This window comes from Hordeum vulgare, chromosome 1H (assembly GCF_904849725.1).
Source record: "Hordeum vulgare subsp. vulgare chromosome 1H, MorexV3_pseudomolecules_assembly, whole genome shotgun sequence".
NCBI classification, from domain to species: domain Eukaryota; kingdom Viridiplantae; phylum Streptophyta; class Magnoliopsida; order Poales; family Poaceae; genus Hordeum; species Hordeum vulgare.
The window spans coordinates 241,027,426-241,055,180 of NC_058518.1; positions in this window are offsets into that span (position 1 = coordinate 241,027,426).

Consider the following 27,755-nt stretch of genomic DNA (forward strand, 5'->3'; position numbering starts at 1 on the left):
TGTAACTCACCATTGACTATAGTCATGGACTTGCAACGTCTGACAATTTGTCGGGCGATGGTTTCCTCATGAGGGAGCTCACCTGGTTTCAAGTATGCTAAATATGGTATGGTCCAATCAGGAATTGCGTGAAGACCCGCCATGAGCTATGCCTCAGGATCTGGGATAGCAATATCCTCCTGTGATGACAATTTAACAAAAGGATTATCAAGTACATCAAGGAAAACATTGTGGGCACCAGCTTAAGCTGACAGCCAAGTCTGGAGAAGGCGTTTGCAGCCTCATTGAGCCGGCTGTCAATGTGATCAACTTGATAACCTTGAAAATAACCTGCAATAACTACGACTACTCGTTGATAAACCGCCATGAGAGGATCGTTGGAATCCCAAGTTCCTGATACTTGTTGAGCCACCAAATCTAAGTCCCCCAACCACCTGAACCGGCTGAGGTCCATCTCCTTGGCCATACGTAGTCCATGAAGGAGAACTTCATACACAGCTGCATCATTAGTGCAATGAAACATAAGCCATAAGACATATCCGAGTTTTTCACCTCGAGGGGAAGATAAAATAACTCCAGCCCCCGAGCCTTCGAGCTGTCTTGACCCATCAAATTGTATTGTCCATCATGTATTATTCGGCTTTTCTTTAGGAATTTGTAATTCAGTCCAATCATTGATGAAGTCCACCAGAGATTGAGACTTAATGGTTGTTTGGGCACATACTTCACTTGATGTGGTCCAAGCTCGATTTCCCATTTAGCAATCCGGCATGTGGCCTCTCTGTTTTGGATGATATCTACCAGAGGAGCTGAACTGACCATTGTGATTGGATTTTCCTGGAAATAATGCTTGAGCTTATGACTAGCCATGAAGAAACCAAACACCAGTTTCTGTCAATGTGGGTATCGCTACTTTGATAAGGTCAAAGCTTCACTGACATAATAGACATGTCTCTGTACTGGATATTCCTTCCCTCCTTCCTTGCACTCAACGATAACTACAACACTCACTGCTTTATTATTTGCAGCAATGTATAGGAGCATAGGCTATTTTGTCAATAGGGGCGACTAAATTGGGCGGCTCCACCAATTGCTTATTCAATGCTTCAAACGCGTCATTGGTGGCATAAGTCAACACAAAGTTGTTAGTCCTTTTGAGCAACTAATAAAGAGGGATCGCCTTCTCACCACGCACTAGATATCATTGATGTTCGCTCGCTTAGATAGAGTAGTCACCGCCTTGATTTTTTCTGGGTTAGTATCGATGCCATGCTCCGGAACCAAGAATCCTAATAACTTGTCTACAGGTATACCAAAGACGCATTTGGATGGGTTGAGCTTCATCTTGTAGATACATAGGTTGTCGAATGTTTCCTTGAGGTCGTCCAGCAGAGTCTCTTTCTTTTGGGACTTAACCACAATATCATTGACATAGCCATGAAGGATGCACCCAATTTGACTGTGTAAACAGTTCTGAACAGAACACTGATAATTAGCCCCCGCAATCTTAAGCCCAAAACGCATAGAAACATAGCAGAAAGCGCCAAAGGGGGTGATGAAGGACGACTTCTCTTGGTCCTCAAGTGACATCTTGATCTGATGATACCCAGAATAAGCATCTACAAAACACACCCGCTCACATCCGGGTGTGGAGTCAATGATCTGATGAATGTGAGGAAGAACAAACAGATCTTTTGGGTAGGCTTTGTTGAGATCTATGTAATCAAAACACATACGCCAAGTGTATTTCTTTTTCAAAACAAGCATCGGATTTGGCAGCCACTCTGGGTGAAAAACTTCGACGATGAACCCGACGATGAGCCAGGATACCACTTCACCAATAGATTTCCGCCTCTCCTCATAGAAGTGACGAAGGAATTGACGAGCATGTTTCATCTTAGGATCAAGGATAAGGTGGTGCATGACGAGTTCCATTGGTACAACGGGCATGTCAGAAGGTTTCCATGCAAAGATGTCATGATTCTCACGGATGAACTTGATGAGCGCGCTTTCCTATTTGGGATCCAATCATGTCCCAATAGTGAACTGCTGAGATGAATCACCAGGAGTGAAATCGACTTGCTTGGTATCCTCATCCGGCTTGAACTTCTCGGTGGAAGATTCTATCGTGGGCTTCTTGAGAGATGTCATGTCAGCTGGGTCAACATTGGCTTTGTAGTACTTTAATTCCTACGCATCGAAATCTCTCTCCGCATAAGCTGCATCCACTTCCTCGCACTCCTGGGAGAGTTTTCGACTCTCATCGAATGTGATGGTGTCTTGCTTCCCTTTCATCTTAAGCTTGAGATAAATATAACAAGGCCGAGCCATGAACTCAGCATAAGTCAACCGGCCAAAAGAGCATGGTATGGACACTTAATTTTGACCACCTCAAACATCAGATATTCACATCTATATTTGAACTTTGTGCCAAACGCAACATCCAGCTTGATCCGGTCATATGGATATGCAGATTTCCAAGGAACGATTCCATGAAATACCGTGGAAGATGGGTGTAAATTCTCCTCGAAAAGGTTGATGCGTCGGAGAGTATCATAGTACAAGATGTTAAGGGTGATTACCTGTCCATGAGAACTTTGTTGAGAACATAACCTCCCACTTGAGGCGGCACCACTAGAGCTAAGGCGCCCAGATTATCAACCTGGTGTGGATGATCCTGTTTGCTCCATGTGATTGGGTATTCATACCAATTCAAATACTTGGGGTTGTCGGCTCAATAATATTGATGGCTCTCTTTTTGCCCTTACTTTCCTGCCTACAAGGGGTAGTGGTGAACACATCATATTGCCTGTTGCTCAGTTGCTTGGGATTACTCTGATAACTGGCTTGATTATCATGTTGCTAATCTCCGTGTCCCGAGCGTTACTGACCATTGTCGTTATCACCAAAGTGTCGGTAACCTGCACCTGAGCTGCCCGGCTCATGAGAGCTTGGACCTGCAAAGCCCCCAGACGATTCGCCACTAAACCCACCGGAATGACCAGTATTGCCACCACCATTGCCTCCTTGAAAGTGCTGGAAAACTAGATCGTGGTACGCCCACATAAAGTGGCAATTTTTCAACGAGTAAGTAGACAGCTTATTGGGGAAACTATGTTTAGTACAAGGGGCCTTGAGCGCTTCTTAAAAATTGTGTGGCTTCCCGGTATACTCCCTGCCAAAGTTGTTGTTTCATCGCTAGTTTTCTAAACCAGTGTTGGTATTAGCAACAAATTCTAACCCAATGTCTGAATTCTTGTGTTTTCCATCATTGCCTTGGTTATTATGATTTCCCTGATGCCTAGAATTGTGTTGCTGATGACCTTTGCCGTTGTCGTTGAGGGAGTCCAGGACTAAGGGGTCCTCGGGCCGCCGACCTATCTATACGGGTCGGACTCCTGGGCTAGTTTGGGCAACCGATGACATATATGAGGAACATTCCACAAGACTTGGTGATCAAGACAAGGACTCCTCTCCACCGACATAGCCTACTAGGACTCTTGTTATCCTAGGCCTCCGGTGTGTTATATAAGGCAAGGCTAGGCTAGCTGATAGATATTCATTAGACACAATGTCTACATCATTAGGGTTTAGACCACAACATTCGATCTCGACGCAAATCAACTTTGTACTCAATAGTTCTCCATCAATATAATCAAGGAGGACGTAGGGTTTTACCTCCTCAAGAGCGAATGAACCTGGGTAAAACGATGTCCCTTTTGTTTCCTACAACCGATCGATCCAAGGTCCATAGTTTAGGACCCCCTATCCGAGATCCGCCGGTTTTGACACTGACATTGGTGCTTTCATTAAGAGCTCCATTGTGTGGTCGGTAGAAGGATTGATGGTTCGTCTGCAGATTGATTGCAGTTTTTTCTAGACAGCGAATTTTTGTTCATCATCCCCGTTTCTTCAAGCATCGCTTTGACTATTGCTTCATTGCAATTGTGCGGAACTATATCTAGAACAACCATGTAAAAATTTGTTGTGTTTCGATGGAGGAATCTCCGGTGATCTTCTGTATACCTGAGACTTGTCAAATTTGGACGGGAATCGCGATGAATTTAGGGCAAGGGGTCGAGTATCCATCTCGAACATCCATTGGAAAATACCACCATTCATCGTGTGCGGAATTACTATATAATTGTTCCCTCAGAATTGTAGCCCGAACTGACCGTCCAAACTCCGGGAAACATCGAATGAGTACAACGAACTATGGACCTGTTTTCTTCGCGAAAACGAATTCAACCTGAGTTCATCTTTCTTCATGAACAAAGTTTTGGACATTCTTTTCGAAGGAACTTTTTAAGGTATTTTATGTTGTACCAAAACACATGTCCATAAATTTTGAGCCTTTTTCAAGGCAGTTTTCACCATCACGCCGGTGTCAAACCAGCCCAACAATGTTGCTCCATGCCTCCAAGCTACGCCAGCATTGACTTCGTCGTTGCTCCATCAAGCCATCGATAACCAACTCGGATCATCACCTCGATGAACCGACCAAGAGTTCAACATCACGAGGACCGATAAATCATTAAGAGAACCTCGTCACCCACAGGTTGTACGGGTTGGGCGCCTCGTTGCTTCATCAAACCAGAATTGACCGAGTCACAAATTTTGACATGCGTCGGCATCACCGCACCATCATTTTCTTCAAAACGACGTTTAACACGCCGACCTTCGACAGGTTAGCCGGCATGGGGGGTCTAGCGCCACCTTACCGAACCGCTCCATCACCTCGGCTAGAACGGAGGCTTTGCCGCCTCTTCATCACCCTACTTCGGGGACTTCGACGCCACCAGCCGACCAGCTTCATCATGTTAGCTGGACCGGGGGCTTCGCCTCGACCGTTCTGCAACGCGACTTCATCAAGACACCCTCTTCGCTTAGGCACCTCCATGCCCAGGTGACCGGCTCAAACTCTGTTAGACAGTCACCTCCGCACGTCAACGTCATCGTCACACCTTCGTCAACCGAATTGCATCGTCGACATGGTCGACTAACGTGCGGGTTTTGTCGTCACACTACCGAACTACTTTGTCTCCTCGGCTGGACCTGGCATTTCGCCTCGGCCCTTCCAAAGTGTTTTGTCACTTCATCACACTGAGTTCTTTGTTGGCTACCTTGTGCCCGGCTTGGGGGTTGTGACCTTGACCTGCCACAAGCTCGGCCCTCGTCATCAACACCGAGCACATTAACCACCTAAGTCGCTTTCATGCTCATATTTTTTCAATTTTTATTTTTGGTACGGTTCAACCAACCATTATATTTGTGTTAAGAAAATAGAGTTGTTTGTTAAAAACTTAGCTTGTTCAGAGCATTTTTTATTAAAAACACTTCGTTTACCCACGTTAATTGGGGGCTCTTAAATTTTTATGATCCGTTTTATAATTAAATGTTTTTCTTCTTGGTCGTTTCAAAGTCTTTTTAAGTACTCCTTTTTCCGACACTAGTGTGTGGTCAATAGTCGGATAGCCTGGTTTCTTTGTAAATTCACTTGAGTTTAGTTTGCTAAACACGGCTAGGAGAAACACTCCGCCTTCGGGATATAGATGTTGAAGCGAAGGCTGACCCGCTTGAAGTCTCGAGATAGGATTTATCATGTTAAAGCATGACCAAAGCACATATTAATTTTAAAAAGACCAATTTTGGATTGGCACCAAAAAATTTGATTTAATTAAGACGTAAGTTCGTACTTATTTTTTTGGTTTTTTGAGCTTATGAAACTTTTAACCTCTTGAAGGTTTTTCAGAGGAGGAACATCCTCTTCACCGAGGTGCCCTACATAATAATTCAGCTAGGGAAATATTTATCGACCCATAGTTCGGCATCTTCCCTGCCAACCCGCACCTCAGTTTCTCACATTTGCTTTATATGCATCAGTTTCGAATAGTGTATTCGGTCAATAGTTGGGTTTCCCGACTCCTGTGATTGCCTCGTATATTCCACTTTGTTCGGCTAGGTGTGCAAAGGGAGAACCACTGCAATTGTACTTCTAATTTAACTCGTCAAGTACCTTAGTGGAGAAAGCCAAAAAATGACTGTCACAATGGGTGCAAACTGGTCAGCGACCTGATGACTCTGTCAAACTATAGACCGATAGAGGTTACCCCGTGGGCCTTTCATAATTTGGCCGGGCTGTTAATGGCTTGACCTTGGCTGATGTCAGACACCAACCGGGGGCTAGTAACTGGCCTCTGAAACTTTAAGCTCCTATGACTAAGTGAAAGTTATAAAGCCTAGATATTTGATTGCCTCATTTTTGCTAACACAACCGCCTCCGAGCACCGAGACATCGGCTAAGGGTTGTCTTGTTAGTATGGAAACACCATGTGTAGTATCTACAAAAGGTTGAAAGCCCACGATGGGCCACTTTCAAATTATAAACAATCACAATGGAGTCGAAACAGCATATAGCATAAAAGCGTTTGTATTCAATATGTGAATGCTGCCTTCCGTAATCATCGTTATAAAGCCATATATATGCATCAATTTGAATTGAGATTTTGGCCAAGCTAGGGGCAAAGGGAGCACCTCTGTGCTTGTTACTTCTGGGTCATCTGGGTTAGTACCTCAAACTGGGTGAAGCCTAAAGCTAGCCATCTTAAGAATATAATTTTTCGGCAATGACGAAAGTGAAAATTTTGGTTCATTACAGACCACAGAGTTAGGGAACATTCCCCAAACTAAATCCTCAATATTCTCCTGGTACATTGGTTTAAGTTGAGGTTTCAAGATCATGCTCCAACATGATATCCTGGGAAAAGGACCTTATAAATGAACTACTTTTCCCACAAGATATTTTTTCGTTAAATAAGTAATCTATCCACGTACCTCTGTTTATAAAACCTTATGGTTGGATTGCCTTGTTTGCCATAAAACTTTGCCCTTATAAAGGCTTTATAAAGTATGAAAAATACTCCTTGGCTACTGGTCGAGGAGGTTGAAGCCGATGGTCGGTAAACAAAGTGTTGTACAATGTGGATCCGAGCATTAATGATGTGAAGTACTTGGATACATAGAATCATTATACTTAAATTGTGTCAAACATAACAAAGTTTGTGTCAAACAAATATTGATTCTTAATTCGACCAATCGTGCCCAAATTAAGGCTCGGGGCTACTGCATTGCATATTCAGTGCAGCAAATTCAAAGTGCAATACGGTTTCCAAGGAGATTCGATCCTCATGTTGGTCGGCTGGACCCAATCTGAATCTCGAAGGCTATTTTACAGCTGAATGAAACTTTATTTAGTTCGAAACGTAATGTTTTGCTATAGTTTTTGTTATTGCCAAGATTATGGCACATTTAACGTATTTATATGTTTTTCTTTCAGGAGGCGGGACATCCTCTTGTTCGAGGTGTTCTCCGTGGTGATTATGTTCAGAGAATTTTTCTCGACCTCTAGTTCGGCATCTCCCGTGCCGAGCTCCACCTCGGTGTTGTCAAAACGCACTTAATGGATGAAATAGTTCTTAAGGAGATATGAACCTAGGGTCGGCTATGTTTCCCAACCCAAGTTTCGGGGGCTACTAGATATAGAGCTCGCCGGAGAATAAATTACACCAACCAAAAAATCTTTTCAGACCCACAATTCGACATCTTCCCTTCTGACCTGCACCTTGGTGTTGTCAAAGAGCACACAACAAGTGCAATATGGTTTCCGAGCAGATTTGACCCTCAGGTCGGCCGGCCACACCCAACCTGAGTCTCGGGGGCTACTGCACACTACATTTTTAATTCCTAAAGTTTGCCACCGAGCATGGAATTGATCCTCAGGCCAATATCACGAATCGACCAAAGTCTCATGGGCTACTGGGATCAGCGATTTTATTTTTTCCTTCAGGTGCATCCCAGGTTTTAGACCATAATGCACCTTTAGGGTTAATACCTATATATACACACACAAAATCAGCCCACTCCTCAGGTGGTGCACCACCTCGAAAGTGGTCTGACATATAGTTCATATACGAATGGCTGGCTCCATAAAAGACTATTACGACATTTAAGCTCGGATGAATTCCTTCAAATTTTCATAGACCAAGGTAATTTATGACATATCGAATGCCGACCTGCGTTGGAGCTCGGCTACAAAAGGACACTTCAAATGCATTCTGGCGTTGGAGCTCGGACACAAGAGGATACCTCGGATGCAGTTCGGCTTTGGAGCTTGGATGCAAAAGGATATCACCGCACGGGAAACATTTCAAACCCGAGGTGTGGCGTGAAAAAATACAAGGCATTAATAAAGGCAGATAACTTAAAGGGGCTCCTCGGATGCCCGACGTGTGAACTCTTTGGATACACCTCAACGATCCTCAAGGTAAGTGATGGGAGGATTTGTTCAACCAGTTTTCAAGACCGATGATGAAACATGAAGAATAGTTTGGAAGAACTTTGGAGTGTCCCTAACTTAAAGACCTAATCTTGGAAATCGGGACGTCATCGGTGGCCGAACTGGTGTTGGACGAACACAAAGGGGAGAATAACTCGCCCCGCAAGCCGAATACTTTAGGTGCATGACACTAAGGATCAAGAGTGTGTCATTGGGGTTTAGACCACAACATATGATCTTGAGGTAGATCAACTATGTACTCGATAGTTCTCCATCAATATAATCAATCAGGATGTAGGGTTTTACCCCCTCAAGAGGGCCCGACCCTAGGTAAAACAGTGTCCCCTTTGTCTCCGGTAACCCATAGATCCAAGGTCCACAGTTCGGGACCCCCTACCCAAGATCCTCCTGTTTTGACATCGACAATCATACTTCTGCCCTTTGCCAGATTTATCCTCCTATGACCCGGGATCTTTGTTGCTATCAAACTCAGCATACCTAGAAACAACACCCATCGGGTCTCCCATATCCTGGACCTTCTGTTTGAGGCGGCCAAGCTTTTGGATAAGAGGTTGGAAGTGGCAATTGTTCCCTGAAATCAAAACGGCTTGGGCAGTTGTGATATTGTGAGATGAGTAGATGATCTCCACGACCTACCGAGTCCAATAGTGAGCCAATTCATTTGTACGTTGCACACAGTGTTGTAAGTCGACATTCGTCATCGGCCTCTTGCAAGTACTGTGGAAATTCCTGATGAATCGTTCCTTCAACTCTGACCAAGTATTAACCGAATTTGGGGGCAAGTTTTTCAACCATGTACGAGCCGGTCCTTCCAACATCACGGTCAAGTATTTAGCGCATACAACATTGTTGACATCAAGCATGTCCACGGCTAGCTCATAACATTCAATCCACGCTGTCGACTCGAGGTCAGCCATGTAATTGGGAGCCTCGTGAGGGCCTTTGAAGTCCTTTGGAATACGCTCATTGCGTAGGGATGGAGATAAGCATGGAACTCCAATCGTCCTATTGTTTACACCCACCATTGAAGAATCAGGCCGGGTCACGGAGGGTTGAACTTGACTTACCGTCGCTGCTGTTGCTTCTTCTTATTGTAGGGCTCGAGCGACGCCCACTATTGCTTGGGCATCTAAAACTAAATTATGGTTTGCGGAACTCTGAGGCTGTTGCCTGCGACCTCTACTGGATAACACTGGTGAATCGCGGCGACTGTTGATGCAACTTGCATAAGGTGTGGAATGAACTCGGTGTCGATTGTAGCAGTATTGCGCTTGTTGGGTGGCTGTTGTTTTCAGCATGTTGATTGTTTTCCCACCTTCAACCTTAATTGGGTTCTTTCCAGCAATCGGGATAGCATCAAGGTGGCGCGTTGCAGCCAACATATTATCCATAGGGTTAGAGAAGTGTCCCACCGGTGTACAAAACCGACATGGTGATGGCTGAGCAGGCGGTATCTGAGCCGCCAGGGGTTGCTGAGCTGGATGTTGGGGCTGATCTGACTGAGGTTGCCTAGTCCCTGGTGTCTGCTAGGGAGTATCGAACAATCGATTCGGTGCAATGTTATGAGACCGGCGTCTCTCATGTCTCTTCCGGTGAACAGCTTCCGAGGCGTTTTGGCGGAGTCTCTGCTGCCATGTTTTTGCCTTTGAGCACTCACACTCACTATGGATATGATCATGTAGCTCCGCCATGCGAATGTGCTTAGCGTCGATCTCCCCCTTGATACGGGTTACCTCAGCTCAAAGCCTAGTCATCTCCATGTTATGGTCCTCCTGGTTTTCGGGTGTGACCAGTGATGCTCTAAAATTTGACATGTCCACCATCAAGTCTGCCAAAGCTTGAGCCGATGTCTTGCCTGCTCCCGTGGCTCCCGAAGTTGACCCGCGTGCACTGTTGGTTGTTCTGGTGACAGTGGATTTAGAGAAGCAGTGGTCCTTGTCATGTAGTTGGCGGCTTGGCATTGTGCCTCGATAAACTCCAGATTATCTTTGCAGACCCAAGTCGGCCATCCAAAAGTGGGAAGGTCGACTCGGTGTCGTCGGTTGATGACTCGCCATCTTCAGAGTTGACGAAGGTATCCCCGATGGTCACGGAGTTGTCCGAAACTTCAACCCCCTGAGTAAAACCAATGAATATGTGCTTTCGACCGGCTTGAACATGGCCTGGTTACTTGCGCCGAGCCGGCTCGACGGTGTCAATGCGGATGTCCAGCTCGGGTCGTGACACGCCTATCTTGCCGATGAACAAGTGCATCTTTCCAAAGGGGACCCGGTACCCATGCTTGATTGAGCCGGCCTCAGGACCCTAGTCTGAGTCATCAATGTAGAGCTTAACACGACGAATCTTGGTCATCTCTCCGTTCGCATATCCCTCGATCCCTGGAAGAAGTCCCTTCGAGAACAAAACGCCACCATGCGCTAGCCCATGGTGGGCAACAACTATCATGGTTTTGTCATGGTAGATATCCTCATGAAAGGACTAAGTCTAGGAGCCATCGCACCATGGTGGCGACTTGAAGAGGGTCAGTCGGGAGAAAAGAGACGTGAGTTTACCCAGGTTCGGTCCCTTCGATGGAGGTCAAATCCGACATCCTGCTTTTGTGTCTATTGATGATGATGATCTGGATTACAAGGGTACGAAATCGCTAACCTAGATCTCGAGTTTTTTTTCTTGTTCTTTCTATTACAAGGGCTCCCCTTTATATACGCAAGTGGAGGCCTCGAGATTACAATATTATCTGGGTCATTGCAACCCGTGTCCTCTTCTACTTCTTCCGAAATTGCGAGAGGGAGAATCTCCATGTTTCCCTTAATGAGCCGGCCTCTTGGTGAGTCGCCCCTGGGCCTGTGCATCCTGGGCCTCCTACCCAAAGTGTAGGCCAGGCGGGTTATTCCCATGCCGGGTTAACCCGTGGGGTATGTCCTCAACAAGATCCATTTGTCCTTATGTTTTGGGGGAAAGTAGTTTGCACACACGAAAACCTGCTAAGTCTTACGGACCTCACACTCACCATTTATTGAGCTTAGCTACTTGTTTTCCCTCTTTTTTACCTTTGTAATTCATTTGCCGGCTTATCAAGTCATCTGTTACTTTCCTGTTCAATCGGCTCATTTCATAATGTTGATTTGTAACACCGGCTTATCCTGACACGCCAACTCATCCTTATGTTCGGCTTATTCTTTCCATTTTATCTTCGTAGCTGATCTATGGAAAGTGTGATGGCCCCAAAGACCAGCAAAGCCTGTGGATAGGCCAGGTCACAAGTGTTTGTACTCATGTTACAAGACCTCGTAGGTGAGGGTATTTTGCCTCCTCAAGCTGAAATCAGCTAACAAGCACCTGAAGAAGAATCTTCCCCTCTGCCCAAGCAAGGGGAGGTAATTGTCTTTGGACATCAATTGCACAGAGGCTTCCGACTGCCCAAGTCAAAGTTCTTCAGAGAGCTTCTCAATTTCTTCAATCTTAGGCCACAGGATATTGGCCCTAATTGAATGACCAAAATCTGCCAATTTCAAGTCCTCTATGAAGTATATCTTCAAATTGAGCCAACCATCACTCTTTTTCGAGAATTCTTTTATATCAATCACCAAAATGAAGTAAAGAATGGCCCCGGTGTAGAACTTGGTGGAATTTCTATCCAAAAAGGAAGAATAGTGCCTTCCTGAAACAAAACTTGCGAGTCATCCCAAGGATTGGAATATAACATGGTTTTATTGGAAAAATACTGCTCCTTAGGGCCAGAATCCCTTGCGAGGTTACAGACTGGAGCGACTTAGTGCCACAAGTGAATTTCTGGGTTGTCCAACCAATGAAGAGAAGATGCAATTGGCGCCCATACTCTTAAGATTAAGATCTTTAACCGCTCATATCCTCACTAGAATTAACTTCATCTGGTGCTGGATCAGCTGGCGTATTCAAGCCCTTAGTCTTAGGGACGACTTGGTGTGTAACTACACTAGCGAGCCGGCAGATGTACAATGCTTCAATCAAGTTTATTTGTCTAAAGATGACGTTACTAATGCCACCAACAAGATTTTTGGCGATTCAAATGAGAAATGCAACATGACCGGATTGGCTCCATTTTCCTCGACCAACCCGGCTCCTCTAGTAAGTATTCTTGGACTTATTAATTTATTTCATTTATCATGGCCTATATTACTCATCATTCTCAACCATCGACACTTTTTATACCTGCATGCAGATTGTTAATGGTGGAGATATAGAGCCAGAACTCCTATTCCACCTCAAACTGAGCAAGTTGATGCTCGGTGCATGGAGTTGCTGCTCGAGAAGAGTTGGAGGTAGATCTTGACTCACTTGGCTGTCTTTTTATTGAACTTGCTAACGCTCCCTCTTCTGAGGGTAATACCGAAATTAGTCAAGCCGGCAACATTGAGGTAATTTTAATCTCCTCCAACTCATCAGAAATGTATATCCCGAAGAATATGAGATGGGCCATCAGAAAAGTTGAGTTTTTGCACCGAGGTGCTTACTTAGATCCAAACTTTCTTTTCAAGAAAAATCAAACCACCGGCCAATCGAAATGCAAGACCCGAAGAAGCTCAGGAGAGTTGTCTTTGGGCTTACCCCTAGAGTCAGCTGCTCGCAAGAAACGTCTTGAGGTTCTTCATAGTCCAACTATTTCTCATCCACGAGCCCGCCATTTTAAGCAGACACTCCATCCTTATGATTCAAATTATCACGAATCACCACTCTCTTCTCGCGAGTAATGTGCAACTCAGCTCCCGGATTTTATCATTAATCACGAGTAAATTTTGTTTGACCTTTAATTTTCTTTTTATTTTACCAATTATAGTTAATTTTACCTAATATCCGGATCATCTTATGATTGCAGAGCCAAAGCTTTCACGAGGAAGCAAACTAGTGGGTCATCTTCTCCTCCTTCCACCGATCCAAATGGTCAAGGCCCGTTAGTGATCGGGTCAGAATTTGATGCTGCTAACCAGCATGATCCAGGCTTAGGGAGTGAGTCAGCTCACGAGAATGAGCCGGCGCACGTTGAAACCGCCGATTATTGAAGAGTCAGTCATAGAACAAGCTTCACATAACGACCTTGTTGGGGAACATTGCCGGAGAAGCAGGCCTTCATAGCTTGGGAGGTTCAGAAGTTGACGGAAGCAAAGGTCATAAGGGAGGTGCGCTACCCGGAGTGGGTGGCAAACCCGGTGGTTGTCCCGAAGAAGTGTGGGAAGAAGCGCATATGCGTCGAGTTCACGAACCTTAACAAGGCCTGCCCTCAGGGTCCGTTCCCGCTACCGCATATCGACCAGATCGTGGACTCCACTGCGGAATGCGACCTTCTATGCTTCTTGGACGCTATCTTGGGCTACCACCAGATCAAGATGGCAGTGGAGGACGTTGAGAAGACTGCCTTCCTCTCTCCGTGAGGGGTGTAATGCTACGAGTGTATGCCTTTCGGGTTGCGGAACACTGGGGCAACCTTCCAGCAGTTGATGCACATTGCCTTGGGGCCGCAGATCGGGAGGAACGCGGAAGCCTACGTCGACGACATCGTGGTCAAGTCAAGGCAAGCCAAAACCATGGTGGAGGATCTGGAAGTGACCTTCGCCAGGCTTGCGGGAGGTGAACCTGAAGCTCAATCCCGAGTAGTGCGTCTTCGGAGTCCCGTCAGGCAAGCTACTTGGTTTCTTGGTGTCACACCGGGGGATCGAGGCTAACCCAGTAAAGGTAAATGACATACACAAGATGAGCACGCCCACAACCCTCAAGGAAATGCAGAAGCTGGCGGAGTGTGTCACTTCCCTGGGCCATTTCATCTCCAAGTTGGCGAGCGGGCACTGCCCTTCTTCAAGATCATGAAATGGAAGGGGCCATTCCAGTGGTCTCTAGATGCCAACGCTGCCTTGGAAGAGCTCAAGCATTATCTGAGAAGCCGAGTGGTCGTGGTGGCACCTCGCCCTAGGGAGCCCCTGCTTCTATACCTTGCTGCCATCCCACACTCCGCTAGTGCTGCTTTGGTGGCAGTAAGGGAGGAGCAAGTCGGCAAAGGTGTTACTTTGGGAGGCCACAGCGGGCCCTCGCCCAATGCTCCAAAGGGCTCGCGCGACCCGCAACTGGAGGGACCCGAGGTCCAGACTGGCGAAGCAGGCCCTGAAGTGCCTTGTCCTCCCGAGGCCCCGGCCTTCCCTCCGGACGACGAAGCCTTCCAACCTCCTAAAGTCACCAAAGATCACGACGCCCCGGGAAGTCGTGTTCTCGCCGAGCACCCCGTGTACTTCGTCAGCACGGTGCTGCGGGACGACCGCTCGCGGTACCCCATGCAGCAGAAACTCCTCCTGGCGCTCCTCGTCACCTCACGCAAGCTACGTCAATACTTCCAAGGACACCCAATCAAGGTCATCTCCGCTTACCCCTTGGAGAAGATCTTGCACAACCCAAACGCGGCAGGAAGAGTTCCTGAGTGGAACATCGAGCTTGAGGCCTTCAACATTGAATTCAGCACGACCGGGGTCATCAAAGGAGCCGCCTTGGCCGATTTCATGGAAGAATAGACAGACGCGCCTGACCAGGGGCTGGAAGGGAACCATCCCTTGCCCCCAGAGCGGAGGCGCCCGAGGGATGGACAATGCACTTCGACGGAGCCTTCGCGTGAATGGGAGCAGGGGCTGGTGTCCTCCTCACTTCACCGATGGGAGACAAGCTTCGCTGCGCCGTGTAGCTCTACTTTCAAAAGGGGGAGAAGGTCTCCAAAAACATAGCGGAGTACGAGAGCCTCATCGCCGGACTCAAGGCGGCGACGGCTTTGGGGGTCCATCGCCTCACCATGATGGGAGACTCTCAGCTCCTCATCAACTTCTCCAACAAGGAGTACACGCCCAAAGATAAGCATATGGAGGCATACCTGCAAGAGGTGTATAAGATAGAGAAGCGTTTTCATGGCCTGGAGTTGCAGCACGTCCCGTGAGGCGAAAACAAGGAGGCGGACGACATCACCAAAAGAGCTTCACGTCGCGAGGCTCGGGAGTCAGGCGTCTTTGAGGAGCGGCTCTTCAAGCCTTCTGCTACGTTGTCACCCGAAGACCCGGCACCGCGACGAAAGGAGGTCCCCCTGCACCACCCTCGGGTGCTCCAGAATGTTGTCAAGCCTCGGGGACTCAACTTCTCCTGGACCTGGAAGCTCAAGACGACGACTGGATGCAGGAACTCGGAGCATACCTGCTCTGTGGCGTACTTCCGGAGAAGGAGGAAGATGTGGAACACATAGTACGACAATCCTCGGCTTATTGCGTGCGAGACGGCGCCTTGTACCGCAGGCGCCCGAACGATGTCGCGCTATGGTGCATTTCCAGGGAGGAGGGGCGCGAGCTACTGGACGAAATTCATGGAGGGGACTGCGGACATCACTCTTCCTCACGCACACTCGCACGTAAGGCGTTCAGGTCAGGTTTTTACTGGCCCACAGCCCTGGACGACGCTACCGAGCTGGTCAGTTCTTGCGAGGCCTACCAGTTCATGCCAAGCAGATCCACCAGCCTGCACACGGCCTCCAGACCATCCCACTCACCTGGCCCTTCGCGGTGTGGGGGTTGTACATTTTGGGGCCTTTCCAACGGTCCCCCGGGGGCTTCCGCTACCTCTACATCGCCATCGACAAATTCACCAAGTGGGCGGAGGTGGAGCCCGTGCACACCATCCCGGCTGGGTCCGCCGTCAAGTTCATCAAGGGCCTCGTGAGCCTCTTCAGCGTCCCCAACCGCATCATCACAGATAACGATTTGCAGTTCACTAGTCAGCTATTCAAGATTTATTGTGCTAACCTCGGTACACAGATATGCTACGCATCGATGGCCCACAAGTGGAGCAATGGCTAGGCAGAGCGCGCCAACGCGGAGGTCCTGTGGGGCCTCAAAGTGAGGAGTTTCAAGAAGAAGCTTGAGGCTTGCGGGCGAGGTTGGGTCGATGAGCTCCCATCGGTACTATGGTCCATCCGCACCACTGCAACCAAGCCCACCGGTGAGACCCCATTCTTGCTCGTCTATGGAGCGGAGACGGTTCTTCCCCACGAAATCAAGCACCGCTCCCCGCGGGTCCTGGCGTTCGATGAGGAGCATCAGGAGGCCGCGCGAGGGATGAACCTCGTACTCGGAGAGGAGGTGCACCGTCGGGCCTCTCTCCGAGCCGCGAGGTACCAGCAAGCTTTATGGCCCTACCACTAACGTAACATCCGCTTCAGGACCCTCGAAGTCGACGACCTCGTCTGAGGCGGGTCCAATCTAGGGAAGGCTTGCATAACCTTTTGCCCATGTGGGAAGGCCCTTTCAAGGTCGTCCACGTCTCCAGGCCTGGCTCTGTGCGTTTGGAGACTCAAGATGGAGTCCCCATCCAAAATGCCTGGAACATCCAACACCTTCGCAAGTTCTACCCACGACGACTCTGCACCGCCCCTGCACTGCCTCCGCGTCGCCCCTACATCTACCCTGTGTCGTCCTTCAACCCTTCCAGAACCTACTTCATCCCATGACACTCTCACGTAATAACAAGCCGAGGCTGTATACGCCTAGGACCCCTGAGGATGCGGAAGGGGTCCATCCCACGCTGGTGTGGAAGATGAAGGAAATCAACACAGTCCACCAATGACTTCCGGAATCAGGCACCTAATGCCTCAGGGGTAGGGACACTCGCGAGGCCAAAGCCTCCTCATGAGCTCCCAGATACACCCCCACCGTGACACTCTCACATAATAACGAGCCGAGGATTTATATGCCGAGGGCCCCCAGAGGACGCGGAAGGGATCCACCCCACGCCTAGTGGAAGACCTTAGCTCCGCATTGGGTGGCAACGGTGGCGGAGAATAGATTAGGTGCAGGAGGCGACTTGCATTTGCTTTTTCTGGCTTGGATTTAATGGTATTTATTAAGTCAAAACTCGGGGCCTTTTCAAATGAAGCTTTCCACAAAAACTTATTTTCCCCACATTCTTCGCAGCATGCTCTTTTCCTCTAAGTCGTGCGTCCATCTGCCCTCCCCCGCTCGTACCCCACGTGCATGGGGCTGGGGGCACGGTGTTGGCACCTCGCCAAGGCCTGGGCGCCCGAATACACGTGTGGTACTCACTGATGAGTCGGCAGACTCATGCCACCTAGCACTCGCTCAGGGACTTAATCGCGGCTAGGCGCACCACCATGGAGAGGGCCACATCATTTGGTTTTTCTGCATAACAGTTGTTTATCTTGGGATAGTTTGAGCGCCTAAGGGGGATCCTGAACATAACGCCTCAGGAGCTTTACCGGTCACAAATCCACTTGGCACCCTGGTGCCAGGGCCCGGTCCCGTGAGGAACCAACTTGGTAATGGGTTGCACCTCACGATGTCGGGGAAATGTGCGGGACTGGGACCTAGTGATGTAGAGCTTCCTGAATGCAGATTAGGGACCTCCAATAACAGAACCCGCGAGGGCCTCTTGAACGTCTAAGGCGGGTCCTGAGTATCACGCCTCAGGAATCTTACCAGACACAAAGCCACCTAGTACCTCGGTGCCAGGGCCTTGTTCCACGAGGGGCGACCTTCAAGTCGTGCCTCGCGGTAGGGAAATGTGCAGGACTGGGGTCTGTCGATGTAGAGCCGCTTGAATGTCTAAGGGGGCTCTTGAGCACAACGCCTTACCGGTCACAAGTCCACTTGACACTCCGGTGCCAAGGCTTTGCCTCGTGAGGAACGACCTTGGTAACGGGTCGTACTCCACGGCGACAAGGAAATGTGCGGGACCGGGGCCCGCTGACATAGAGCATCGACCCACTTCACCTGCAGCAAGGGAAAGACCAACCAACGAACGAGCCCCCCCCCCCGAACACCACAATCATGCATCACAACAAAGGAGTCCCCCGCAATCATATCAAGCTAAGTGTCTAAACTAGCAGAGAAACAACATCACTAAGAAAAGGGGACGGCCACCAAAATCCTTTACATGCCCAAAGAGTCTGTCCCTGTTCCTATGAACGCAGGGTCGAGAGCAAGGAGAAGACAGCTAACGATGGAGATCTCGGAGGAGGGCCCAACACTTGCACACCGACACTCTGTCCGTGTCCTCCTCCTCCTCCTTCACAGGCGCCGCAGGAGCAGATGGGCGGCGCCGTGCTTGGGGGCTTCCCCCCGAGGCTCGGGCACGGCGGCGAGGCGGCTCGTCGTCGCTGATGTCGCTTGGGATCCTCCCAGAGGAGGTGTCACTGGTGCTGGAGGCGTGGCGCCTATCCCCAGAGACGGGCTCACCCACGGGACCGCCACGGCCAGCATCCTCCGGACAGCAACCCAGACGATCGCCCTCGACACCGAAACCTTGACAAACAGTGTCGCTTCCCCGTCGAATTTAAAGTGGAGGTAGCACCTCCCCTTCAAGCCTCGGGTGTGGGCGAACGCCTACCACCCATAGTTCAGGTACACATAGCCGCGGGGGGTGACCTCGACCTCGACCAATGACGCCCCGCCACAGTAGCCAAAGGCCCGAGTGTCGCCGGACCATAGCGCCTTCGCGAAGAAGCTTGGGAGCTGGAGCCACGCGATCTCCGGCATGTCCACCCACGTCACGAACTCCATCGCCGTATCAGCTGCGTGGAGCCGCGGGCGAGGCGGTCGGGTGGCCACCACCGACCTCCCACTCCGGCCACCATGGGCATCCGCGCCGGTCGAGGCCCCGCCATCGCTGTCGATGGCGACCCCCGGGCACGCGATACCACTGTCGCACCCGCCGGAGGCCGCAGTCGGTGATGTCGCGTACTTCCGAGGGTAGCGTCGCCCCCTCTAGGTAGTTGGGGCAGCAAGACCTTCGCCAGGGGCCTTCCCCTTCTCGGCAGCAGAGAATCTCCTCACTGGTGCCATGCTACAAGAGTGGGGGATGAAGGTGGAAGGCAAAGAAGACTAAGGCGACGCAAGCCTTATCGCCCTTGCCGGATTAAATAGGCAGCCTAGAGCAGACGGGCGTCCCTTCGGGTTCCCGGGCCCACGCCATTTGTGAGGGGACGCGACCGTGTGGCATGTGTACAGGCGCCACCCTCCGAGAGCAATGATGGCTGGCGCAACATCAGGGTGTCACATCAATTTGACCAGGCATTTCTTCGGGTGCTTCGGGAACTGGAATGTTGTCGGGCTGCGCGGCACGTGTGAAGCGTGACCCGCAGACATTTAGGGCCCACGACGCTTCAGGCTGCCTCCAAGGCTTTGTCAGGAAGCTAGCCCGAGCACGGCTTGGGCCCGGGGCTACTGTCGGTGTCCTGGGAACGGGGGTACCCAGACTTGCCTGTCTGCGGCCCAGGGCTGACCCACTCCATCGATCAAGCACCAGCAGTCATGACAAGGCCGTCGTGGGGGGCCAAGCCTCATGAGGAGGAATGGAATCAAGACCTGCAGGGGCCTCCTCAGGATCCCTGCGGAGTGGCAGACATTCTGAGGCAAGGCTTGGCTCCAGGAGTCATGGACGACGCACAAGGTGGACAGGCGACCCGCAGATGGCAAAGCAGTCCAGTTCCCCCCCCCCTTTTGGTGCAAAAAGGGCAGGAGCGTGCGTGGGCCCCCAAAGGCATCTTTCAAATGTTTCCCTTCTGGTGCAACCAAGCCACTACCGCCCGTCAGTAGGCCAGACGTCACCGCGGGCTTTTCCCAGCAGCGCAGACAGTTACTTTGCAGGCGAAGACCACTTTTCAGAAGGGAAGCATGTTCCCTTGTCTCCCAGCAAAACTGGTTGTTGTGGGATTCCTTCCCGCCTACGATGACGGAAGAGGACCCTGGCGTCTGCTATAAATAGAGAGGGTAGGATACCTGAGAAGGAGATTAGATCATCGTAACCCTAGGGCAACACACCAAGCCTATTGGCCTTCGGAGGCTAAATAGTAATGTACAATCTCGCTCATCAACCTCCGTGAGAGGCAATCCACCAAAGTAGGAGTAGGGTTTTAACCTTCGCAGCGTCCCAAACCTGGGTAAACTACTATATTTCGAGTTTCCCTCACCATCTCGTGAGTTCCTAGCCTTGCCAAACGCGTAGCAAGTCTGGAAACCCGAATCTGTTGTGTGGTCTCTGCGCGCACCCCTGAATTCGAATCCCTAGGGTTTTGTGGAGCCCAAAATCCGACAGTTCCATTGTACTAACAATGTTGTTGACTATGAGGCACTCTTACATGGGATTAGGATAGCTAATGAGATGAACCTTAGCCAGGTCAGATGCTTAGGCGATTCAAATTTGGTGGCTCAACAGGTCTCTGGAACTTGGGATTTGAAGGACCCTATGATGGTGGCTTACAGACGTGCAGTATCCGATGTGGCGGGTCACTTTCATGGTTATCAGGCCGATCACATTGATGGCGGCTTACGACACAATGAGTTGACAGATGCATTGTCACGACTCGGATCTCAAGCAAGCCAGTTCCCCCCAATGTCTTCGTCGATGTTCTCCACAACCCCTTTGTGAAGTTACCGTATGAGGAGGATATAACCATCCCTGACCCGGAATTGCGGTTAGTGGCGGCTCTCCGGGCGACTCCTGATTGGACAGTTCCATACTTGGCTTATCTAGCTCGAGGGGAGCTCCCGGCTGAGGAAATCATCACCTGAAAGATAATACAACATGGCAAGTCCATGGTTATTCATAAGGGCGAGTTGCACAAAATAAGTTTTAGTGGTGTTTGTCGGATTTCGGGCTCCGCAAAACCCTAAGGATTTGAACACTGGGCATGTACGAAGGTCTGTCCCTTCTTCGCCTCGCCTAGCCCGCTACTTGATGGAAACAATGAAGAACTCACTCGAAGGTGAGGTGAACTCAGAACACAGTAGTTTACCCTGGTTCGGGCCGCTGCAAAGCGTAATACCATACTCCTGCTTTTGGTGTATTGCCTCTCACGGAGGTTGATGAACGAGATAGTACAGTGCTCTTGAGCCTTCGAAGGCAAAGTGGCTTGGTGTGTTGCTCTAGGGTTACGATGATCCGATCTCCCCTCTCTCAGGTATCCTACCCTCTCTATTTATATTGGAGTCCATGGTCCTCTTCCCTTATAGTAGGTGGGAAACGATCCCACAATGGCTAGTTTCGGTAGGAGACAAGGGAACCTGCTCCCCCTGTCAAAAGTGGTCTTCGCCTGCAAAGCCTCTGCCAGCGCCGCACAGGTGAGCATAGGGATGACGTCCGTCCTGCCGGAGGGCGACCATGGTCTTGTTGCACCGGAAGGGAAACCTTTAGGAGACGCCTTTGGAGTCCTGATTCGCTCCCACCTCCTTTGCACTAAAGGGGGAATTGTCCTGTCCTGCCATCTTCTGATCGCCTGCCCTTCTGTGGCGTCATCTTTGACTCTTGAGGGCCGATCCTGCCTTGAAATATCCGCCACTCCGTAGGGGTCCTGAGGAGGGCCCAAGCGTGTCTTGATGTCGCTCTTCCTTGCGAGGCTTGGCCCCTCACGAGGGCCTTGTTCAGGGTGGTGTTGCTCGTTGCCGATCTTGTGCTAATGAAGTAGCCAGCCCTGGGCCGCAGGCTGGCACGTCTGGGTACCCCGTTCCCAGAACACGACAGTAGCCCCCAGGCCCAAGGCGCGCCTGGGTCGGCTTCTGGGCGAAGCCTTGAAGGCGGCCCGAAATGTCGCTGGCCCCATTTGCATGCGGTTCAGGCGAACCACATGTCTCGAAGCTGCGCGGTGACGCTCTCGCTCCTTGAGGTGCCCCGGTGGTGCCAGTCCACAACGATGCGATTCCCAAGAGTCGCGGAGGCCATCCTTTTGCTCATTGAATGTGACCGCACTCAACAGCCTTAGCGGATTCGATCGATTGATGGACAGGTGAGGCGGCACGGGCGGCAGCACTTCCGTCGGCCCACCTCGCAGCCCTTGTGAGTCGTGAGACAACCATACTCCCACGATGGTTGGTGGCTAGGGCTCGCCTATAAATTTTCCCTGCCCCCTACGAGGGAAGGCACCGCAACCTTGAGCTCCTTCTCTAGTTCACCCATCCACCGTGAGGTGACTTCTTCCCGTCCTTCTCTCTTCATCTTCATGGCATCCACCGGAGATGGTTGTGGCTAGGGAAAGTGTGTGGCGCCTCCTGCGCCTTCGTCCACCGCCGGCGGCAGTGGCGGAGGGCCTTCGCGCTTCCGTTCCAGCTGGATAATGGTTGATGAGTAAGTCCTTCGTTGTGTTTCCTTTGTTTGTTCCTCCGTCTGTTGTCCTTGGGTTGATCTTCCTTCTTCTTCATCGCGCCCTCCTCCAAGAAGCCGAAGCTCAGCGAGCTCCAAGAGGAGGTGGAAGAGCTTCAGGCACGGCTTGAGAGCGTCCAGGCCGCCCTCGACGCTGCTTGCCAAGGCGAGGCGGAGGCCAAGGAGGAGCTGGCATCACTGCAACAACAGGTCCGGGAGGCGGCGGATGCCGTGTAGGTTGCCCAGGACAAGGCGTCATACGCCAGGCTGATGGCGTCCCAGCGCGCCCTACAGTTTGTCGGCATCACCGACCGGACGGTCGTGTGACACATCGGTTTGCGGGGAGGGCCCCGGTGGTGCCCAACTTGAGGAGCGACGGGGGCTACCTCGTCTTCTTCCAGAAGGTCGTGGAGGCGCTGGAGGCTGGCATCCACCGCGTGGAGGAGGACAACACGTCTAACGCGCGTGAGCTTCTGGGCCTCGCCTTGACGCTTGTCTTCTCCAAGTTGCGCCGCCTTGCCCCGGAGCTCGACCTCCGGCCCGTCGTCGAGTCGGCTCCCGTTGACCCCCGCCGTCTTCTCTGGGATGTGGTCCGCCATCACATGGACGCCCTAGTGGGGCTTTACATCCAGGTGCCCGCCTCAAGCAAGGAGGGTGGTCCCGACGCTGGGCCAGCCGGCACCATGGGTGACGCCGGCAGCCCCTCCCCTTAGTGCCCCAAGCTCCTGTTTGCGTGCTCCTGTAATGGTGAATCAAGAACTCTGCCCTCCTGGGCGTTAAGCTTTTGCTGCTATTACATTTGTTGTTCCCCTCTTTCTTTTTGCTCTTGAAAGATGGTTTGCATGCTGGTGGTCGTTCTAGCAGGGCCGCAAAGCTTAGGGCCCATCGCCACAGTTGTTGTAGCTTGGGGATGACGAGGGAGGCACGACCTTCCAGGAGTTCTGCCCTACTAAGGCACCTCTCGTGCCGACGCGTGCTTGGGTGTTGGACTCGCTCCTTCCTGTCACTGAATCCTTAGGCCTTGCATCATTCGTTAGTGCGCATATTTAGATCCATCGTTAGTTTATCGTAAAGCGGGAGGGTCCAGGTCAGGGCCTGTGAGCCGCTTAGCTTGTGGATTTGCGTCGGTCCCTGGCGTAGTTCCTCCGGTGCAGCTCGTGTTTCACAAGCGGGGCGAGGTGAAGACCCTTTCGGCACACTATGTCGGCAGGTCCCAGTCCCGCACATTTCCTCGCCGCCGTGAGGTCCAACCCATTACAAAGGCTGTCCCTCACGGGGCAAGGCCCCGTAACACTTGGGGAGCCGAGTGGATTTGCGACCAGTAAGGCTCCTCAGGCGTGCTGCTTAGGAAGCCCCCTTGACAGTCGAGCTGCTCTGTATCGTCAGGCCCCGGTCTTAATGGCCGGTAAGGCTCCTGAGGCGCGCTCCGGAACCACCTTTCTAGCGCCCGAGCGATTCCGCACCTTGTCCCTTTGGTCATTGCCCCGGGGGAGCCCTAAGGCCTTCCGAGACTCTTTGTGGTGTATCAAGTTTTGGTCCGGACCCCCGGATGGGGGTTGACCACTAAAAAACGTTGCCCCTGAGGTGTTCAGTCCTTGCATTCATGGTCCTTGACTCCTTGGGGTGGCGCGGAGTAGTTGTCTCCAAATACATCCTCCGGAAGGGAGCTTTCAAAGCCAGTGAAATAAGAAATGCCAAAGTTTTTACCCCCTTTTATGTTTCAAACAACGGGCATTAAGACTGGAAAAAACTGTAACACCCTGGTTTTCGCTCCCTCTTTTCTTTTCCTTTGCGGATTTGACTCCCATTTTTTTCTCGATGTTATCGGATTTCTTCCACCCTGGGAATGTGAAGTTGGTCATCTAGCCTTGCCTTCCAAAAATTCTCCCCAATCTAGCCTTTCCACCCAAGATATCTTCTCGGGGTTTTGCCGTCAAAACCCTACCTTCCGAATTGCGAGAAGGGAAACCCTGATCTCTCATGTTTCAAAAGAACCCCACTTTCTTTTGACCTATTGCCTCCCAAACCTTTTCCCAATGATTATCCCCTATCTTTAAACCCTGGATATGCAAAAAATATTGCTAAGTCATTTGCAATATTTTTGATTTATAATTAACTCCTTTTTCTGCTAGTTGAAGGAATTAAATCCAGGAAAATAGCTAGCCATCTCCAATGCTCATGAAAACTTGTAGAGATATTCTTTGTAATCATATTGAGCTCCCATAAAATATTGGCCATCATAGAATAAAGGAAAATTGCCTTTTCCTATTTAATGCCAATATTGCATTTTGGGCACTTTCTAATGGAACTACCATTTTGGTATCCAGGAAAAATCTCAAATAACTTGTGGAGCTTCTCCTATCAATATCTTCCCCAACTCCATCAAAATCCCAAGTTCCCTAATTGAAATTTTGAGCACAACATCAAATTGCAAATTCTGTCCTCTTGGGAAATTTTCAAAGGAAGTGCTCTATTCCTTGATCTTCTTGAGCTGAAACTTTTCATGCTGGTTTGCATTGCTAAATCATTAGTGAATACCAAAAATCAGCTCCATCCCTTTCTTCAATGTTGTCCAAGAAATTCTCCTAAGTTTCTGCCTGTTTGGAAGCTTTGTGAAGGAAGTACCATGTAGGCATTCCCAAATGAGCTGAAATTTATTCAGCATCTCCACATATTCAAGTTAACCCTCTCCACCAAATTTGAGCCAAATTCATAAAAAATCTTTTCCATTTCTGGCCAGTTTGTAAGTGTTGAAAGGAAGCACCATCTACACTGGTCCATTGGTGCTTAAATTTTGGCATAATGACCACCTTAGTAGATGACTACTCCATGCCAAAATCCACCTTGTTTCTCTTAGCCAATTTCTCATAAATTATTTCAAACACCTTGCTCTCAAAATCTGTTTTGGCAAGTTTCGTCTTCCTAGAGCCACTTGGTAGGTTCCAACCCCCATTCCTATCTTCTCGAGCAGTGAGGGAGCTGTTGGACATAATTGGACACGCAGGAGGTGTCAAATCTGGATGTGCTCGTGGTGATCATCGGCATAGTGCGCCAAATGCAAGCTCTGTGCATTTGGGCCCTCGGCCTCGTCTGTTTCTTCCTCCTCTCGCGTCCCATCCATGTCCATTAGCTAGCCCGTGCTCGTGTGGTCTTCCCCCCCCCCTCTGCTCCTCGCCATGGATGCCTCTGCCGACCAATGGAGCGATGCCGATCTTTCGGGAGCTTCGGACGCCGGCAAGAGATGCCCAGAAGCTTCCCCCGAGCCTATTTAAGTTGCCTCCGAGCTTGCCCTCCTCGCCAGCAACCTCCCAAGCCCCTTCCCAAGCGCTCTTGAGTTTCCCATTGCTCCCTGGCCAAAGGCCGCCGCCGTTCCCTCGGCCTCCGCGTCGTGACCCTCTCTCCAGCCGTCCCCGGCTCCATCGAGCCCACCATCGGGTGCGTCGCGACCCAAGGAGCCTGTTCCCCACCTTCGCTTGCTCCTGGAACCCTCCGGTCGCCGGAATCTCGTCGGAGCCAAGCCGTGGCCGCTGCGAGATGCCGCGCCACCAGGCCCTCCCCACTGGCTATGTAGTCCATGAATGGAGGCGCCGCTCGCCGGTGGGCCCTCTGGTGGCCTCCGCCTGGTCGGGGGTGGCCGGAGCCGCCCTGGTGAGCGTCGGTGCCGGCAACCTCTCTCTGCCTCATAGGCACGATCGGGAGGAAGAAGATGAAGATAGGAGAAGAGAGAGAGGCGCAGTGGGACAGGAGGAGAGAGAGAGACGCAGGAGAGAGAGAGCATCAGTGGCCCGGAAGTTGACCGGGCGGGGCGTTGACCCGAGTAATGGAGGCGTATTCCTGGAAATACGCTTTCCCTCAGCGGAAAACATATTTCCGGGAGAGGCGCTAGCGGCAGCGCTCTCAGGGACCAGATTGTAGTTATTTTAAATACAAATTGGTCCCTCATCTTCTTTCGTCCGTATCTTTTTGCTCGGGACTCCGATTGAGGTGAAAACAACGCTCACATCTTTCTCTCGTCAACCCCATCATGTTTGTATCATTTTAACATGGTGGTGACACTGTGAAAATGACCCTTTTGCCCTTGTCTCCAATCAGCCCCCTTCGAGAGAGAACCATTCCGGCAATCCTTTCTACGGGCTCTCCGCACCTCTTCCGGGTGTATTCTTCAATCCCACGCAAGCCGACCATCTAATATATGCCCTAAAGCTTTGCTCTATGTTGTTCCTGCATGTTTAATTAATAAGCTTATGATTGTATGTATAGTAACGTGTGGTACGTGACTCTGACGAATCCTTGCTCGCATTTCCTTCAATGACGGCACCACGCCCGAGTCTGGGCTGCTTTCGACCGTTCGGGGTGGATGCCGATTTTATAATTCTCTTGTCAGCAGCTGACCCGTGTTCTGTCCTGCTTTTCGTCCATCGTGGGCAATTGTTGAAATTCTCTCTGTGGCGGTGACCCTATGCTCTGAGCTGTGCTTCGGCCGTCTTAGGGAACTACTACATTCTTCTTATCAACACCGCCTCATGCTATGTGCTGCTTTCCAGCCATCTTGAGCCGGGGTTGAGTTATTCCGGTAATGTCCTAGATTTGTGTTGTAAATACCGTTCTGGTGGCTACCGATTTATTTGTCGGTTTATGCTAGGGTTCCGAGGGTCTAATTTATAGTTAGTAATTGTCAAGTAATAACTTGTAATTTACATATTGTCTTATTAATGACTCAATATATAGAGATAGGTGGTGGTGTTTCTACCGTTGTTATTTCATGCATAATCATCATCATGTTACGTCATTGTTGACAACAACCATGCTTGATAAATATGTTGTTTAAACCACACCTAATGGGTTGATCTCGAGTCACCTGTCCGGGCTTATCCGTGCAACCACATTTGCCGATATGGGACGGCCGTGACTTGGGCTGATCGCGTGACCTTTCATCGGTACTACCAAAGAGGGAGGATTATGCACGCGTGCTACCCTGATCAGGTGGGCGGTGATAATCCTGTGAGCCCAGTTGAGTTGAGTTGGGCCTGTCCCCGATTGGGACAGTTTAGTTTGGCCACGACGGTGGCAAGTGTCATGAGGACACAGGGCCACCCAGGGCAAAAATCCAGGGAGAGTGGTTGTCGGGGGTACGATGAAAGAGTCACGGGTCAGGCAAGTTTCGTTGGAGTAATGCTGGTCCACCAGAATGGGATCACGAGGTTACTGCTCCATAGTGTGGGTAAAGTGTGCAACCTGTGCAGAGTGTCAAATC